Below are 19,855 nucleotides of genomic sequence, written 5' to 3'. Positions count from 1 at the left end.
CTCTAATATTCGGCCACCACCACCACCAAGGAGCAAAAGAGAGCAAGGGGAAAAGAATAGAGAGAGGGTCGGCCACTATGGAGATCACCAACAAGAGAATAAGAATTGATGTACCATGAGGCTTCTTCTCCCCTTCTTTTATATTACTTGCCCAAGACAAATAAGGAAAGATTTTTTACAAAAAATAAAATCTTCCTCTTGTTTTTCCTTTTCCCCTTTTATTTTTCCTTCCCCTTGATTGATTCAATCATCAATCATTGATTGATTCAATTGATTGATTGGTCGGCCCCTTACTTGGGCACCAAGCAATGGTGGTCAACCACTTAAAAGGTAGAAAATAATCTTGTAAAAAATTTTATAAGCAGATAAGAAAAGCTCTTATAAAATTTTACAAGCTCTCTTTTAATTTCCTAATGTGGATGTTAAAAAAGGAAAGTTTTCAAAATTAAAACCAAGTTTTAAAATTTAAAACTTCTTATCTAAAATTTTCTTTTTTAACATGGTTACAAAAATAGAAAGTTTCAAATTTAAAATTTCTCTTCCTTTTTCTAAAAACCATGAGGATGGTTAAAAAAGGAAAGTTTTAAAAACTTTTGAACTTTCTTTTAAACCATGTGACCTAATTCAAATAAGGAAAGTTTTGTAAATTTAAAATCCTTCTTTTAAACATGTAGTTATCTACAAAGAGAAAATTTTAAAAATTCAAAACACCCCTCCTAATTTGATTTATGGTGGTCGGCCCCTCAAAACTAATTGTGGTCAGCCCCCTTAGGAAGGATAGTGGCCAGCCCTTGGCTTGGTCACCAAGCCTTGGACCGGCCCCCTCTTGGACACTAAGATGAGCTTTATATGGATGGACTTGAGGCTTTAATGAAGCTACGACAGAGACCTAGAGGAGAAATTGGTTTTGGCCTTCCGACGAGCTTGAGTATCCCGTGTTCGCCCTGAACATACAACTCAAGTTCATCAATAATAACCCATTCCACTAGAGAGTTATTATTGCACTACCGCACTAATCCCAAATTACATTATGGGCTCATTCTTATCATGAATGTGTTAGTCTCCCTGTGTTTAAGATATCGAATGTCCATTAATTTAATTGAGTTACTGACAACTCACTATAATTAATGTCTTAGTCCAAGAGTAGTATCACTCAACCTTATTGTCATGTCGAACTAAATCCACCTGCAAGGTTTAACATGACAATTCTTATGAGCTCCTCTTGGGGCATTCTCAACCTAGATTACTAGGACACAGTTTCTTTCTATAATTAACAACACACACTATAAGTAATATCATTTCTCAACTTATCGGGCATATATTGATTTATCGAGCTAAATCTCACACTTTGACAAGTTAAAGAAATAAATACTAAATATATATGCTTGTTATTATATTAGGATTAAGAGCACACACTTCCATAATAACTAAGGTCTAATTCTTTTATTAAGTCAGTATAAAAAGAACTTACCTAAAATGGTCCTACTCAATACACTTAGAGTGTACTAGTGTAATTTATTAGTCAAGATAAACTAATAACTAATTACACTACGACTATTCCAATGGTTTGTTCCTTTCCATCTTAGTCGTGAGCAACTGTTTATAATTTATAAAGAACTGATAACATGATCTTTTGTGTGTGACACCACACACCATGTTATCTACAATATAAATTAATTGAACAACTACACTTAACAAATAAAATGTAGACTTTTGACCAATTTGATTCTTTTATTTCAAAAATAAATATTTACAAAAACTAGGCTTTTAGTATACACTCTAACAAGAATACCATTAGACAACTACTCTCAACGAAAGTTATCACTGTTGACTATGTGAAGTCAAAGGATAACCTAGCAAATCTGTTAACTAAGGGGTTAAACAAAGAGTTAGTTGCAAGTTCATCACGGGAGATGAAGTTGATGCCGATGAGAAATGTTGGTGTAATGAAACCCAACCTATGTAGACTGAATATCCCAAGAACTAGGTTTAAAGGGACAACCTAACTGCATCGACAAAGTTACTCACTATGGGGGAACGACCCAATAGATCAATGAAGGATAGAGGTTAAGCACACGACTTTTAATGATCCAATAAAGTAATGTGGAATACTCTTAAGAGATCACCTATTTAAAAAAGAAGTGAGGTCGCTTCGAAGAGAATTGGAGGCACAATTCTTAGATCTTCTTATAGAACTAGGTGTGTTCATGGCCAAGAATGAACACACTCATAAGAACTGAGTTGTATCAAATAGAGTCTTAGGTGAGATTTGTCAATTCTTACACAGACAACAGAACAATTCAAGGACATCATATCTACTATCAGCCAGTATGCAAATAAATCTTCACAAGAGAAGGTTCAAAGGGTAAAACCTATTTATCCTTTACTAGACTCAACTGTTGAATGTTATCATATACTCTATTTTCTATTCATGTGGGGAATTGTTGGAAATATGAATGAAATAAAGAGGTGGAGATGAAAAGACTATTGTGCATGGGTTTTTAGGACTACATTAGAAGTCTCTTGGCGTTATTGTTGGTTTAAATTATGACACATGCATTAATATTGTAAATATATGTATGGGGAGAGACTCTCTCACACGTGGATGTGTAGGGGTGGGTATAAATCTAGGGCCCGAATTGTATTGAACTAAAGTTGACTCGTATGTGAGCACGACCTACGCATGTCGAATGTCAGACCGATCGAGGCAAGATTTGCCTAAGTGAATGAACCAATGTTTTACCACCTAAATCTCTTTTTGCTATCTGCTCAAAAGTGAAATGAAAGCTTGGATATAAAATTAATAGTGATTCTGTAATGTTTTGACATTAATGCCGACATTAAAATCATTAATGATGATTTCATAACATCTCGACATTAATACCGACATTAATCCCATTAATAATGATTTCGTAATATCTCAATATTAATGAAGACATTAAACTCATTAATGATGACATTAAACCAGGCATTAAATGACCATAATTTGGTCATTCATTGCGGCAAGGTGAAAGCTCCTATATAAAGAGGTTGGATCTTGAGCAAATGGATAGTAGCAGAAGATAAGAGAGAGTGAGAGGAAGAACAGGAAGCGAACCTCTGTCCACCCATGTTCTCCCATAAAAACTCTCTCAGTCATGCATCCATTCGGCTAAACTACTCGTGATAGCACTTGAGTGCATTCTTAATTCACCACAAACAACCAGTGCTTAGTTACGTGCATGGTTTTGCGGTTGTATCTTGGGAAACGATGACCCGAGAGAACCTCGAAGCACAGCCGGAGGTGGAATGAATTTGTTTCAAGGAAACTGCGTTGAGCGCAAGCCTCGGTATCTTACTCAGCGAATTCCCTTCCTGACTCAGCGATCGACTCCCAATTCTACTACACACTGTATCAACTCCACAACTCAGACCACCAGAAGTTTGGTAGAACCAGCCCCGCTGGCAGCCTGAGATTATCTGCTCAAGTCATCTCAATAGATAGTTAGAATTTATTTTATGTAATTTCAATTCAGTAATTTCCCCAATATCTTCGACAACAGATTGCCCAACAATATGTGAATGAAAAAAATGTTAAAATATATACATTGGGAATTTCAAGACATATTAGTTAGTTTATATTGTTACATATGCATGTATGATGTGATGCATAGAGAGAGACTCTCTCTCATGCGTTGGTATGCAAGAGGTGTAAATCTAGGGTCCAGATTTTCACTGAACCAAATTGACTCGTGTACGAGCACGAATATGACTTGCGCATTTCAAATTCTAGATCGATCGAGACAAAATTTGCCCAAGTAAATAAACTAATGTTTTGCCACATGGATTCCTTTTGATGCTCAAGTGAGTGTAACATGTTGGTGCGGGAAGCATCCGACGATCGAACCTGACTTTTGATAATGGTAAAGGATTCAAAGTTAAGGTGTGTTGTGATCTAACGTGCTTGACTAAGTGTTTCAGGAAAGTCCTAACTGTGGTTAGGCAGGTAAAAACCCTTGGGGGTAGTAACCCTAGGTCATAGGGGTGGTAACCCTATGCGGAAAGTCTTGGCAGGTCGAAGGCTTAAGGCAAAAGTCCTAGGGGGTGGTAACCCTAAGTGGAAAGTCCTGGTGTCGCGGACCAGGTGAAAGATTGGACTAGCCGGGAAGCGGATGTCCAACAGAAAGTCCGGAAGCTTCGAGTGCTGAGCAAAAGTCCAGTCGATCTGGAGGATCGCACTGGCAGCAGGTAAAACTCCTGAGTGGAGTAGGCGAGGACGCGTTCCCCGCAGAGGGAACAGTAGGCGTCGGGTCGACCTAGGATTTCCGGTTGGAAACCCAAAGTCAGACTCGAACAGTCCAGAGACTGTCATAATTATCATATCTATTATGTTTTATGTGCTAACTTTGTGCTGCAGGGTATATTTGGGATTAATGTATCTTGCAGGGACCAAAGTGCAAAGATTAACCTCGGACGAACAGTGTCCGAGGCGCCTCCATGGAGCTTGGAGGCGCCTCGGGTGCAAAACTTGAACTGGCTGCGAAGCAAGCTTGGAGGCACCTTGAAGGAAGCCAAGGCACCTTGGACAGCTTGATGAAGGCACCTTGGAAAGGCTGAAGGTGCCTTGAACCTGATAAGGTTCGACCAGTTCAGCCCTTATCTCCTGGGCTGACTCGGCTCATTCAAGGCGCCTTGGTGAACAGTCGAAGGCGCCTTGAACACCCTTTATAAGGGATCTCGACCAACAGCTCATAACAAGTATTCCAAGCGATCCCTATACGCGATTAGCTGCTAACGAAAGGTTCCTGAAGTGCTGCGACTACTTTCCAACGACCCTGAGCTCCAGAATTCATATTCTCTAAGTGTTGTCGGTATTTTTAATTACTGTTTTAATTTGTACGTAGATTGTAATAATTTTCGTGCTTATAGTTATTGCCCACGGAAAGCGATCAAGGATCGCGGGCCTTCGAGTAGGAGTCATCACAGGCTCCGAACGAAGTAAATCCACTGTGTTCATCTGCTTGTTCTTTAATTCTGCTGCGTTTATTTTTACTCGTACGAATTCGAAAAGTGTGAAAGCCGCGAGCGCTATTCACCCCCCCTCTAGCGCGTCTCGATCCAACAATTGGTATCAGAGCGGGGTCGTGTTGATTTGGTGCAACCACCAATCACGCATTTTTTTTCGCGGTGTTTTAAATTTTTCGGAGTCAACTGAAATTATATTATTACTATATTCCAGTTTTTTTTCGTTCGTATCGATCTCGCTCGAAGTTGGTGCAACACCACTCAGTTAGTTCTTTTTCAATTCTTTACTCCCGCACTACTAATCCAAGACCTAGTCTTGGTACGTATTTCTTTACTTTTCTTTTGCATATTATCTCGATGGCCCAACAAGAGGGTTACAGCACCGTCCGTCCCCCGCTCTTCTCCGGAGAAGATTTCGGGTACTGGAAGGGACGGATGGAGACATTTCTAAAGATCTAGTTAGAGATGTGGATGATCATCCGAACTGGATTTCAACTACCGACTGACACTGATGGCAAACCTACTCCCTGCGAAGACTGGGAACCCTCCCTCATCAAGAAAGTGGAAGCCAACGCCAGAGCTACCTGCACCCTCCAGTGTGGACTGACCAAAGAGGAGCTTAACAGAGTTGGTCCATTCTCATCAGCAAAGGAGCTTTGGGAAAAGCTGATTGAACTTCACGAGGGAACCTCCGACACAAAGGTGAGTAAACGTGATTTACTACTTAATAAACTATATAATCTGAAAATGCAGGAAGGTGAGACGGCAAGCTCTCTACACGCAAGAATACAAGACATCCTCAACTCTCTCCACGGAATAGGGCAAAAGGTAGAGAATCAGGACATCATAAGGTACGCATTAAATTCATTTCCGAGGAGCACATTGTGGGCATCAATGGTAGATGCCTACAAAGTCTCTAAGGATTTATCTAGTATTAAATTAGTTGAATTATTCTGTGAGTTTGAACTTCACGAGCAGACTAATGCACAACCAACCGAGAAGGGGCTTACTTTGGTTGCAGGTACCAGTCGAACGCGCAAATCGAGATCACGACGAAGAACTGAACCTGAATCGGAAGAAGATCCCGACTCGGAAGACGAAGACGATGAACTAACAACCGAGCTCGTGAACCTCGTAAAGAAGCTCTACAAGAAGAAGAAGGGCTTCAACAAGAAAGATCTAAAGAAGGTGGTACAAACCAAGGAGGTTCAACCAAGTTCGAAAGGTAAGTTCGAAGTTATTTGCTATGGGTGCAACCAGAAGGGGCACATCAAGGCCAACTGCCCAAATCAAAAGGAAGCTAAGAAGCAGAGAAGGAAGAAGGTCCTGAAGGCGACGTGGGACGAATCTTCTTCGGAAGACGACGACGACGAACTTGATCAGACAAGACTACTTGCTCTGATGGCCAGGGACCAGATTGACGGATACGAGAGCGAGAGTGAGTCGGAGGCCGAGTCCGAGCGAAGCCACGGATCCGTATCCGATTCTGAAGGGCCAGATCCCGCTGTAAGTATCCCTCGTCTAAATAATCTAGTCAATTATTTATTGCGCAAACTAGCTAAGTCGAACCTTAAGGTCAAGTCACTTCTAAAGGAAACAGTAGTCCTTAAAGAAGTGACTAACTCTAAATCATTACCTGACCAAGTTTAGACTGAAAATTCAATTCAAGTTCAAAAACTTGAGGAAGAAAACTCTGGTCTGAAAAATCAGGTCAAAAATTTAAAAAATACTTTAGAACGGTTTTCTTTAGGTTCCAAGAATCTTGACTTAATTCTTGGGACACAAAGAGCCGTTTATAATAGAACCGGGCTATGATACAAAACTAAAAAGAAATATAAATCTTATTTATCCTTAATAAACAAACCAAATAGTAAGGTAATCCAAGCATGGGCCCCCAAGTCCAAATTGGTCAATCAAGTTGGACTTGGTCAATACTGGGTCACGAAGGATCAAATATACTACCTCAATAGGCCTTATCAAGGCTATGATCCAGGGGGAGTTAACAGAAAAACCATTAAAATTAAAAATTTGAAATTAAATTAAAAATTCGAAATTAAATTAAAAATTCGAAATTAAATTAAAAATTCAAAATTAAATTAAAAATTTGAAATTAAATTAAAAATTCAAAATTAAATTAATAAATTTAAATTAAATTAAAAATTTGAAATTAAATTAAAAATTAAAAACTAAATTAAAAAATTTGAAATTAAATTAAAAAAATCAAAATTAAATTAAAAATTCGAAATTAAATTAAAAATTCAAAATTAAATTCGAAATTAAATTAAAAATTCAAAATTCAAAAATTCAATCAAATAAAAACTTAGAAGGAGGATCCAGAATAGCTGGCACCCCTAACTAAACTACCCGACTGGGTAACCGAACTTAATCTACCCGAAATGGGTAAACAAGAGTAGACTACCCGGCAGGGTAATTAAGGTTAGAAAAAATGGGCTAGGTTTAACTTGACCCACGGTACTGGTGAAGTTTTTGGATGATAGTACGTTAGGGAAGTTTGGGCATCGCATGTCTAGGAAGATATGGCTTCGACCTGGTGCATTTGGCCAAGTGGAACTGACCGAAGCTACCCTTAAATGGATCCTAACCAGTTAGACCAAGGTTTAGTATTAAGTTCAATGGGTAGGACTATTTGGAAACCTCGAAGGCATAGTTACTTTAATGAGTTCCTTGTGACTCACCATAACCCAAAAGTTTATCCAAATAATGCTTACTTGTTGAACCCAAAGCTAAACCTGAATCTAACACAACGTTAAACCAGACCCTAAAAATCAACTATAATTCATCTCACAACAATTATAGGATACTCTGATTGAAAATTTAGATCAGGTGAGATGACTAAGTAATTAAAATCAAACTGATAATTAATTCAAATTCAAAATTATTTTAAAAATCTTTAAAAAACTTAATTTCAAAATTACTTTAAAAAATTATTTTAAAAATCTTTAAAAAAAACTTAATTTCAAAATTACTTCAGAAAAAAAAATCTTTTAAAAACTTAATTTCAAAATTACTTTAAAAATTACTTCAAAAAAAAACTTTTAAAAACTTAATTTCAAAATTACTTTAACCAAAATTATTTTAAAAATCTTTAAAAACTTAATTTCAAAATTACTTTAAAAAATTATTTTAAAAATCTTTAAAAAAAACTTAATTTCAAAATTACTTTAAAAAATTATTTTAAAAATCTTTTAAAAACTTAATTTCAAAATAACTTTAAAAATTACTTTAAAACAAATCTTTAAAAACTTAATTTCAAAATTACTTTAAAAAATTATTTTAAAAATCTTTTAAAAACTTAATTTCAAAATTACTTTAAAAATTACTTTAAAAAAATCTTTTAAAAACTTAATTTCAAAATTACTTTAAAAAATTATTTTAAAAATCTTTTAAAAACTTAATTTCAAAATTACTTTAAAAATTACTTCAAAAAATAATCTTTTAAAAACTTAATTTCAAAATTACTTTAAAAATTACTTCAAAAAATAATCTTTTAAAAACTTAATTTCAAAATTACTTTAAAAAGAAAATTATTTTTAAAATCTTTAAAACCTTAATTTCAAAATTACTTTTAAAATTATTTAAAAAAAATCTTTTAAAAACTTAATTTCAAAATTACTTTAAAAAATCTTTTAAAAACTTAATTTCAAAATTATTTTAAAAAAAAATCTTTTAAAAACTTAATTTCAAAATTACTTTAAAAAATTATTTTAAAAATCTTTTAGAAAACTTAATTTCAAAATTACTTTAAAAAAAATCTTTAAAAAACTTAATTTCAAAATTATTTTAAAAAATTATTTTAAAAATCTTTAAAACTTAATTTCAAAATTACTTTAAAAAATTATTTTAAAAACTTAATTTCAAAACTACTTTAAAAATTATTTTAAAAATCTTTGAACTTAAAATTATTTTCAAATTGAATAAACTCAAAATTAATTAACTTAAAATCATTTTCAAAATTAATCAACTTAAAATTAGTTCCAAAATTAATTAACTTAAAATTATTTTGAAATTTAATAAACTTAAAATTAGTTTCAAAACCTAATTAGCTTAAAATTATTTGTTAGAAATCATTAACTTAAAACCTTTTCCAAAATGTTTCAAAACATTAATCACACATCTCACAAACACCCATAGGATTAATTGATTGCTAACTTAGATTGGGTGAGATAGAAAAACTAAGGAGTCTACTTCAATTAAGCTATCTTTGAATCCATTAAAAGGAAACCAATTCAACTACTTCATGTGTAGGAATTGGATCAATGGATGTTGGATAGTGGATGCTCCAGACACATGACTGGAGATAAGTTGAAGTTTACTAAACTCAAATACAAAAATTTAGGATCGGTTGCATTCGGCAACGATGGTAAACTGAAAGTAATCGGAAAAGGTAATATTCAACTTAATTCTGACTTCATTATTCGAAATATTTTATTGGTTGAAAATTTTAACTTTAATTTACTAAGTATAAGTCAATTGTGTGATAGTGGATACTTAGTCAATTTTGACAAATCTAGATGTTTAGTTAAAAACATCGAAAACCCTGAAATCAGACTTAAGGGACTTAGAAAAAATAACATCTACACAATTGACCTATCAATATCTTCAATAAAGTATCTCATGACACAACAAGAGGAAACCCAACTGTGGCATAGAAGACTGGGTCACACTCACACTAGACTCATTTCTAAAATGAGTCAAAATGGTCTAGTTAGAGGTTTGCCAAAATTAAAATTCATTGAAAACTCAATCTGTAATGCTTGTCAACAAGGAAAACAAACCAAATCAACACACAAGTCAATGAATCTAGAAAGAACTAACTCTGTGCTTGAGCTCCTTCACCTTGATCTATTTGATTCACATGGAGCCAAGTCACTAAGTAAGAACCAGTATTGCTTAGTTATAATTGATGACTACTCTAGATTCACATGGGTAAAATTTATAAAAACAAAAGATGAAACCTTTGAAATATTTAGTAATTTCTGCAAATTAACATAAAATGAAAAAGATACTAAAATTAAACGTATCAGAAGTGGGGGGGGGATTTGAAAATCATAGGTTTATCCAATTTTGTAAATAAATGGATACCAACATGAATTTTCATGTCCTAGAACCCCCCAACAAAATGGTCTAGTGGAACGTAAAAATAGAACCCTACAAGAAGCAGCTAGAACCATGCTAAATGAGTATAACTTAAATCATCAATTTTGGACCGAAGCCATAAATACCACAAATTATATTCAAAACAGAATTCTAATTAACAAACCTCACAATAAAACACCTTATGAACTATATTACCATAAAATTCCCAACATAAACTATTTAAAAGTATTTGGTTGTAAAATTCACATTTTAAATACTAAAGATTACTTAGGAAAATTTACACCCAAATCTAACCAAGGAATATTTTTAGGATACTTCTCAACCAGTAGGGCCTTTAGAGTATATAATCAAAATACCTTAAAAGTTGAAGAAACAACTAATGTAATCTTTGATGAAGAAAACAACCTACCTAATATAAATGAAAACATTGACATCAATCCAAGAACTATAGAAGATGATGAAATCCAACCTAATCTCAATAAACCAGAAGAACCAGTTTCTGACCCACACATAAGACCAACTAGAGTAAGTACCTCTCACCCACCTGACCAAATTTTTGGTGACCCAAACCTAGGAGTCAAAACTAGATCCTCCTATAGAAACCTGAGTCAGATTGCCCTTATTTCTAAATTGAACCTAAGACTATAGAAGAAGCCCTACCTGACCCAGACTGGGTTATTGCTATGCAAGAAGAATTAGCCCAATTTGATAGAAACCAAGTCTGGGAACTTGTACCTAAACCAGTAGATAAGTCCATAATTGACACCAAATGGGTATTTAGGAACAAATTGGATGATCAGGGTGATATAGTATGAAATAAGGCAAGACTAGTGGCCAAAGGGTTCAGTCAGGTTAAAGGTTTGGACTATGATGAAACCTATGCACCAGTAGCTAGACTTGAATCCATTAGGATGCTACTGGCTTATGCAACACATAAAGGATTTAGACTATACCAAATGGATGTCAAGTCAGCCTTTTTAAATGGGTTTATTAAAGAAGAAGTCTATGTAAGCCAACCCCCAGGATTTGAGGACTTAGACTATCCTAGTCATGTATTTAAATTGAAAAAGGCTTTATATGGACTTAAACAAGCCCCTAGAGCATGGTATGAACAGTTATCCAATTATTTAATCTCCAAAGACTTTAAACAAGGTAACATCGATCCGACCCTATTTGTAAAAACCATAGAAAAAGACATCTTCATAGCCCAAATCTATGTTGATGATATAATTTTTGGCTCAACTAACTCTAAATTTCTAAAAGAATTCGTTAAATTAATGGAAAATGAATTTGAAATGAGTATGGTTGGAGAACTAAATTTTTTCTTGGGTTTACAAATCAAGCAAACTAAAGCTGGTATTTATATTTATCAAACTAAATATGCTAAATAATTAATTAAAAATTTTGGCATGGAGAATTCAAAGATAATTAATACACCAATGGCTACTAATGCTAAAATTGACTCAGACTTAGAAGGTAAACCAGTATATTTGAAATACTATCGAAGTGCGATAGGAAGTCTACTGTACCTTACTGCGAGTCGACCAGACATAATTTTCGCAGTAGGTTTGTGTGCATGATATCAATCTAGTGCAAAAGAGTCTCACTTAACCCTTGTCAAAAGAATCCTTAGGTATGTTAAAGGAACTCTAAATGTAGGACTATGGTACCCTAGATCTGACACTCTTGACCTAACTGGCTATTCTGACTCAGACTATGCCTGATGCAAGCTAGATAGAAAAAGTACAAGCGGTAGTCAATTTCTAGGATAATGCCTAGTAAGTTGGTCAAGTAGAAAGCAACACTGTATTGCTTTATCTACCACTGAAGCTGAATATATAGCCTTAGGTGAATGCGCATATCAATTGCTATGGATGATGCATACTCTTAAAGACTATGAACTGGAATATCATAAAACAAAAATCTCAATTGATAATATAAGTTCAATAAATCTAACGAAAAACCCAATTCATCACTCAAGAACTAAACATATAGAAGTGAAGCACCATTTTGTAAGGGATCATGTAGCTAAGGGTGATATTGCACTCAACTATGTTGAGTCAAAATCAAACCTAGCTGACATCTTCACAAAGCCCTTACCTGAACTTGAGTTCAGCTCACTTAGAAGACAAATAGGAATGTGTTGGGTAGAATAGATATTTTCAAATTCATTGTCTTACTTCAAAACTCATTATTTTCAAAATTTTGGTTTTAAAAATATAAGAAAAATAATGATTTGTAAATCCCCGTTTTCTTAGATTTTTCAAAAGTAGGACTTTAGCCTAGGCTTTCCCCCTAGAAATCCTGTTCCCCTAGATTTAAGCCAGAGTATCTCACAAACACCTAGGTATACCTTGCTTGTGTTTGAAAAAACAAAAAATGGTGTGAGATGCATAGGGTACAGCCTGGACTCAAGAATGCTTATTTCTGTGCATCAATATGAGTCTGGGCGTTAAATACTTTATTAACATTAATCAAGTCAAGTCTTCCAGCTCTAGTCAAATCTACCTGGACTAAATGACTTAACTTGACTAACCAAGTGAAAACTGCTGCCCTCTAGGCAATCAGCAAGTAGCTAAAGGTTAGACAGCTGGTGAAGGAAATATTAAGTTTAAGCATGCTTAGGGCTCTGATACCTGATCAAAACAAATTAATAAATTAACAATCATTTCCCTTGACTCATGCTTGGACTTAAGGACCAACCAATTTAATTAAACTAAATTTTAGTTTCTCCCTCTTCGTCCTATAAATTAAAAATTTCTTAAATCCTATGTTTTCAACATTAAGTATTGTTTTATTCAAATTAAGGTAAGTGTCTTTTTAACTTAAGCTCTATTTTCAATATTAATTATTTGCAAAAGACGAAGCTAAGTATTCATATAGAAACCTTCAATTTTTTCAAACTTAGCCACCCTTCAAATCTAACTTTTTATAAATTCTTGCTAAGCCATTTTTTGCTAAGTAGAGACTTCAAATTTCTTTAAAATTTTTCAAAATTTAGCTAAGTATATTTCAAAATCAACTAAGTTTCAAAAGTGGCTAAAATCGTTCTTAATAGTCTACTAAATATTAGCCTTTTTTAAACTTAGTTAAAAATTTTTCTAAAGAAAAATTAAAAATTACTTGAAACTGACTTTTTTTGTTTGATAAATGGCAAAGGGGGAGAGTAGGAAATTCAAAAAGTAAAAATCTATCTAATTCAAAAGTAAAAGGAGTTCAAAAAGTAAAAATCTATCTAATTCAAAAGGAAGCCCTGTATTAAGGGGGAGCTTCACAAAGTTTAAGTGCTAGCTTAAGTTATGCTTTTATTTGAATTTATATACTTAAGCTTACTCACTTAAAATCTTTTAATATACGTATGCATTTGTTTTATGTATTTGTTTTACTTAACTTTGAATTTGGGTTGCCATAATCAAAAAGGGGGAGATTGTTGGTGCGGGAAGCATCCGACGATCGAACCTGACTTTTGATAATGGCAAAGGATTCAAAGTTAAGGTGTGTTGTGATCTAACGTACTTGACTAAGTGTTTCAAGAAAGTCCTAACTGTGGTTAGGCAGGTAAAAATCCTAGGGGGTGGTAACCCTAGGTCATAGGGGTGGTAACCCTATGCGGAAAATCTTGGCAGGTCGAAGGCTTCAGGCAAAAGTCCTAGGGGGTGGTAACCCTAGGTGGAAAGTCCTGGTGTCGCTAACCAGGTGAAAGACTGGACTAGCTGGGAAGCGGATGTCCAGCAGAAAGTCCGGAAGCTTCAAGTGCTGAGCAAAAGTCCAGTCGATCTGGAGGATCGAACTGGCAGCAGGTAAAACTCCTGAGTGGAGTAGGTGAGGACGCGTTCCTCGTAGAGGGAATAGTAGGCGTCGGGTCGACCTAGGGTTTCCGGTCGGAAACCCAAAGTCAGACTCGGACAGTCCGGAGACTGTCATTATCATATCTATTATGTTTTATGTGCTAACTTTGTGCTGCAGGGTATATTTGGAATTAATGTATCTTGCAGGGACCAAAGTGCAAAGATTAACCTCGGACGAACAGTGTCCGAGGCGCCTCCATGGAGCTTGGAGGCGCCTCGGGTGCAAAACTTGAACTGGCTGCGAAGCAAACTTGGAGGCGCCTTGAAGGAAGCCAAGGCGCCTTGGACAACTTGATGAAGGTGCCTTGGAAAGGCTGAAGGTGCCTTGAACCTGATAAGGTTCGACCAGTTCAGCCCTTATCTCCGCGGCTGACTCGGCTCATTCAAGGCGCCTTGGTGAACAGTGGAAGGCGCCTTGAACACCCTTTATAAGGGATCTCGACCAGCAGCTCATAACAAGTATTCCAAGCGATCCCTATACGCGATTAGCTGTTAACGAAAGGTTCCCGAAGTGCTGCGACTACTTTCCGACAACCCTGAGCTCCAGAATTCATATTCTCTAAGTGTTGTCGGTATTTTTAATTACTGTTTTAATTTGTACGTAGATTGTAATAATTCTCGTGCTTATAGTTGTTGCCCACGGAAAGCGGTCAAGGATGCAGGCCTTCGAGTAGGAGTCGTCACAGGCTCCGAACGAAGTAAATCCACTGTGTTCATCTGCTTGTTCTTTAATTCCGCTGCGTTTGTTTTTACTCGTACGAATTCAAAAAGTGTGAAAGCCACGAGCGCTATTCACCCCCCCCCTCTAGCGTGTCTCGATCCAACATAACCATGAGTATTAATTATTATTAATGGTGATTTCATATCCTCCCGAATAGTATGATCAGAAAAGGTTGATTAATCGAAAAGAAGAAAGAATTTCCTCCCCCTCCGTTCCCTAATTCTTCTCTCCACTGTGCAATTTTTCCTCTCGGAGGTTTACCCGTGATAGTGTTCGAGTACTCTTAATTTGCCATGAACAATAATGTTTGGTTGTCTACATAGTTTTTCTCGTTGTATCCTAGGAAACAAACATTTAACGTAACCTCAAGCACAACTCGAGGAGACGAATTCGTTTTAAGCATCAAACACATGCCTCAGCGGTGTCTCGGCAAGTTTCAAACGTGTTGGTTGCTACTCGGAAAACCTAGTGGTTCCACTGTACAAAAATTTTGTACAAAGGTCTGAACCTTTTCCTAGCTACCATGTGTTCTTTTAAATTAAACTTGGATCGCCTACGGAACTTAACACGTTTGATCCAAAGTTTAATCTATTTGTTCTTTTAGGTTTAGACTTGGATCTCCTGCGGAACTTAACACTTTCGATCCAAATCACCTAGGTTATTAATTCTATTAAATATTAAATTTCAAAATTGGCTTCCAGTTCTGACGTGGCGAGGCACATGGCCTTCTTGGATATGGGAGCAACCACCACCGACTAGACAAAACCTTTTAAGGAAAGCTAATATTTAATTTCCTTAAATAACTTTAGGTCAACCGAAAAGAACAATCAAATCACAAGGAAAAAGAAAAACAAAAAAAACACAACATCGAAAATAAATTCAAAATACTAGAATCGCATGCCTCTTGTATTTGGTATTATTTCCAAAAATAACTAGTATGATGCGGAAAGGAAAAATATTAGTTATACCTTTTAGAAAGACCTCTTGATCTTCTACCGTATTCCTCTTCTAACCTCGGACGTTGTGTGGGCAACGATCTTCCAAGATGAGGACCACCTAGCACCTTCTTCTTCTTCCTTCAAGTTTCGACCAAGCACCAAAAACCAAGGATGAAGAATTTTTCCACCAACTAAGCTCCAAGGGATGCAAGCTTTCTCTCCTTCTTCTTCTTCTTCTTCTTCCCCAAGTAGTATCCGGCCACCACAAGAGCTCCAAGCAAAGAAGGGTTTTGGCCACCACAAAGAGGAAGAGAGGGAGAGAGGATGGCCGACCACAATACCAAGGAAAAAGAGGGAGAGAATAATAGAGGTTGTGTTTCATGAAGGCACCACAACCCCCTCTTTTATATTCCTTAGCTTTGGTAAATAAGGAAATTTAATTACAATAAAATTTCCTTAATTTTCCTTGACAACAATTAATTAAGAAAAATTAAATAAAATTTCCTAATCAATTATGTCTTGGCCGGCCACATCAACAAGAGCAAACCAGGCAATTTCAATCAACAATTAAAATTCCTTATTTATCTTTGGAAATTTTAAAAAATAAAATTTCCCTTTAAAATCCCTTCATGGTTGATAAAAAGAAATTTCTACAATTTTAATTTTTCTACATGTGAATAATTTATAAAGAAGAAAAATAAAATATCTTTCCAATCTACAAATAAGGAAAGAGATCTAATCTCTTTCTTTAATCTTTTGTAGATCCTTTTAAAAAAGATATTTTAATTTTAAATCTCTCCAATAAATTATATCTTTCACATAAGAAAATTTTAAAATTAAAATTTTTTCTAACTTAATGGGGATCGGCCACCTAAGCTTGGGTTCAAGCTAGGGCCGGCCACCCATGAACCAAGGCTTGGCCGGCCCTAGCTTGAACCACAAGCTAGCTTGGCCGACCCCTACATCATGTGTACGAAGGTGGGTATAGGTGGGTATAGTACTCTATAAATAAGAGGCTACGATAGGGACCGAGAGGAGGAATTGATTTTGGTCTCTCGATAAAATTAAGCATCCTGTGTTCGCCCCGAACACACAACTTAATTTTACCAATAATAATTCATTCCACTAGAGAACTATTATTGAACTACCGCACCAATCCCAAATTACATTTTTGGGCTCCTTCTTATTATGAGTGTGTTAGTCTCCCTGTGTTTAAGATGTCAAATGTCCACTAATTAAGTGAGTTATTGACAACTCATTTAATTAATATCTTAATCCAAGAATAGTACCACTCAACCTTATCGTCATGTCGGACTGAGTCCACCTGCAGGGTTTAACATGACAATCCTTATGAGCTCATCTTGGGGACATTATCAACCTAGATTTCTAGGACACAGTTTCCTTCTATAATCAACAACACACACTATAAGTGATATCATTTCCCAACTTATCAGGCTTATTGATTTATCGAACTAAATCTCACCCATTGATAAATTAAAGAAATAAATATCAAATATATGTGCTTGTTATTATATTAGGATTAAGAGCACACACTTCCATAATAACTGAGGTCTTTGTTCCTTTATAAAGTCAGTATAAAAGAAACGACCTCTAATGGTCCTACTCAAGATACTCTAAGTGTACTAGTGTAATTATTTAGTTAAGATAAACTATTTCCTAATTACACTACGACCTTCCAATGGTTTGTTCCTTTCCATTTTTGTCGTGAGCTATTGTTTATAATTTATAAGGTACTGATAACTTTATCTTCTGTATGTGACACTACATACTATGTTATCTACAATATAAATTAATTGAACAACTATAAATAAATGTAGATAATTTGACCAAATGTGATTCTTTATTCATAATAAATGTTTACAAAAGTTTAGCCTTTCAGTATACACTCTAACAATCTCCCACTTATACTAATGACTAAGCTGTCATATCTTCTGCCATACATCTGATTCTCATTCCCTCCACATGTCGATCAAAAGCATTTGCCGGAAGGGCCTTAGTGAAAGGATTTGCCAGGTTATCTGCTGATGCAATCTTGGCAATGACAACTTCTCCTCGCTTCACGATATCTCATATCAGGTGGTACTTGCGCTCTATATGTTTACTTGCCTTATGAGCTCGTGGTTCCTTCGAGTTTACAACTGCACCGCTATTATCACAATAAATTGTGATGATTTTGGGCAAACCAGGAATCACATCTAAGTCCATTAGAAAGTTCCTGAGCCATACTGCTTTTTTAGCTGCCTCAGAGGCTGCTACATACTCAGCTTCCATGGTTGAGTCCGAAACGCATTTCTGCTTAACACTCCTCTATGCAATGACTCCACCTCCTAAAGTAAACACATAGCCTGATGTAGACTTACTGTTGTCCCTATCTGATTGGAAATCTGAATCTGTGTAACCCACAGGGAGCAAATCGTCTGCTTGGTAAACTAGCATATAATCTCTAGTCCTTCTCAGGTACTTTAATATATGTTTTACCGCAGTCCAATGTCCTTGTCCAGGGTTACTCTGATATCTGCTAACCATGCCCACGGCAAAACAGATATCAGGTCTCGTACATAGCATTGCATACATTAAGCTTCCTACAGCCGAAGCATAAGGAACTGCTTTCATGTCCTCTATCTCCTTTAATGTCTTCGGAGACATCTCTTTAGATAGGGCTACTCCATGCCTAAAAGGTAAGAAACCTTTCTTGGAATCCTGCATGCTAAAACGAGCAAGGATTGTATCTATATATGAAGCTTGGGACAAACACAATATTCTTTTCTTGCGATCCCTTATAACTTTGATCCCAAGAATGTGTGCACAATCTCCTAAGTCCTTCATATCAAATTGTTTGGACAACCATACCCTTACATCCGATAATACCTTGACATTGTTGCCAATTAACAAAATATCATCTACGTATAGTATAAGAAATACCACCACGTTTCCGTTACACTTCTTGTATACACAAGACTCATCCGGACACTGAATAAATCCATATGACTGGATTACTTCATTAAACCGGATGTTCCAAGACCTTGAAGCTTGCCTTAGTCCATAAATGGACCGATTGAGCTTGCACACTAGATGCTCTTTGCCTTTTTCAATAAATCCTTCTGGTTGCTTCATATGGATGTTCTCTTCAAGACTTCCATTAAGGAAAGCTGTCTTGACATCCATTTGCCAAATCTCATAATCCATATGAGCAGCAATGGATAAGAGTATCCGGATAGACTTAAGCATGGCTACCGGTGAAAAGGTCTCCTCATAGTCGATTCCCTCTTTCTGAGTGTACCCTTTCGCAATAAGCCTAGCTTTGAAGGTTTCTACCTTCCCGTCCGTCCCTCTTTTCCTTTTGTAGATCCACTTGCATCCAACAGCTTTTACACCATCAGGTGGTTCTACGAGCTCCCAGACCTTATTAGAGTACATAGACTCTATTTCAGAATTCATTGTCTTTTGCCAAGATGCTTCATCTATATCTTGGAGTGCTTTGTCATATGTTCGGGGATCAGGTTCATGTTTACCCGGGATCAAGTCCGAAGACTCTCCCAAAAACATGAATCTTTCAGGCTGCCTTACAACCCTCCCACTACGACGAGGCACTGTCTGTGGTTGTGTATCATGTGTGACACGTGTTGCAGTCTCTTGTGGTACTTCATCTTGTACTGTTGCTACTGAAGTAGACGTGTCCTCTCTAAGTTCTTTTAAAATAACTTTGCTACTGGGCTTGTGATCCATTATATAGTCTTCTTCTAAAAACTGGGCATTGGTGCTAACAATGACCTTCTGGTCTTTATGACTATAAAATAAATCACCTTTTGTTCCTCTGGGATACCCCACAAACACGCAAACTTCTGTACGAGATTCTAACTTATCAGCATCTGGTTTCAGCACATGTGCTGGACTACCCCAAATCTGAATATGTCTTAGACTGGGCTTTCGACCATTCCACAATTCTGTGGGAGTAGAAGAAACTGATTTAGAAGGTACTAAGTTCATAATGTACACTGTTGTTTCCAGAGCGTATCCCCAAAACGAATTTGGTAATTCTAAATAACTAATCATCGATCTAACCATTTCCATAAGAGTCCTATTCCTTCGTTCTGCCACACCATTCTGTTGGGGTGTACCAGGTGCAGACAGTTGGGATTGAATCCCGACCTCTGATAAGTAATTCCTAAACTCTCCTAAGAGGTATTCGCCACCACGATCAGACT

This window comes from Zingiber officinale, chromosome 9A (genome assembly GCF_018446385.1).
Source record: "Zingiber officinale cultivar Zhangliang chromosome 9A, Zo_v1.1, whole genome shotgun sequence".
Classification (NCBI taxonomy): Eukaryota; Viridiplantae; Streptophyta; class Magnoliopsida; order Zingiberales; family Zingiberaceae; genus Zingiber; species Zingiber officinale.
Note: the sequence above shows the minus strand (reverse complement) of the source record.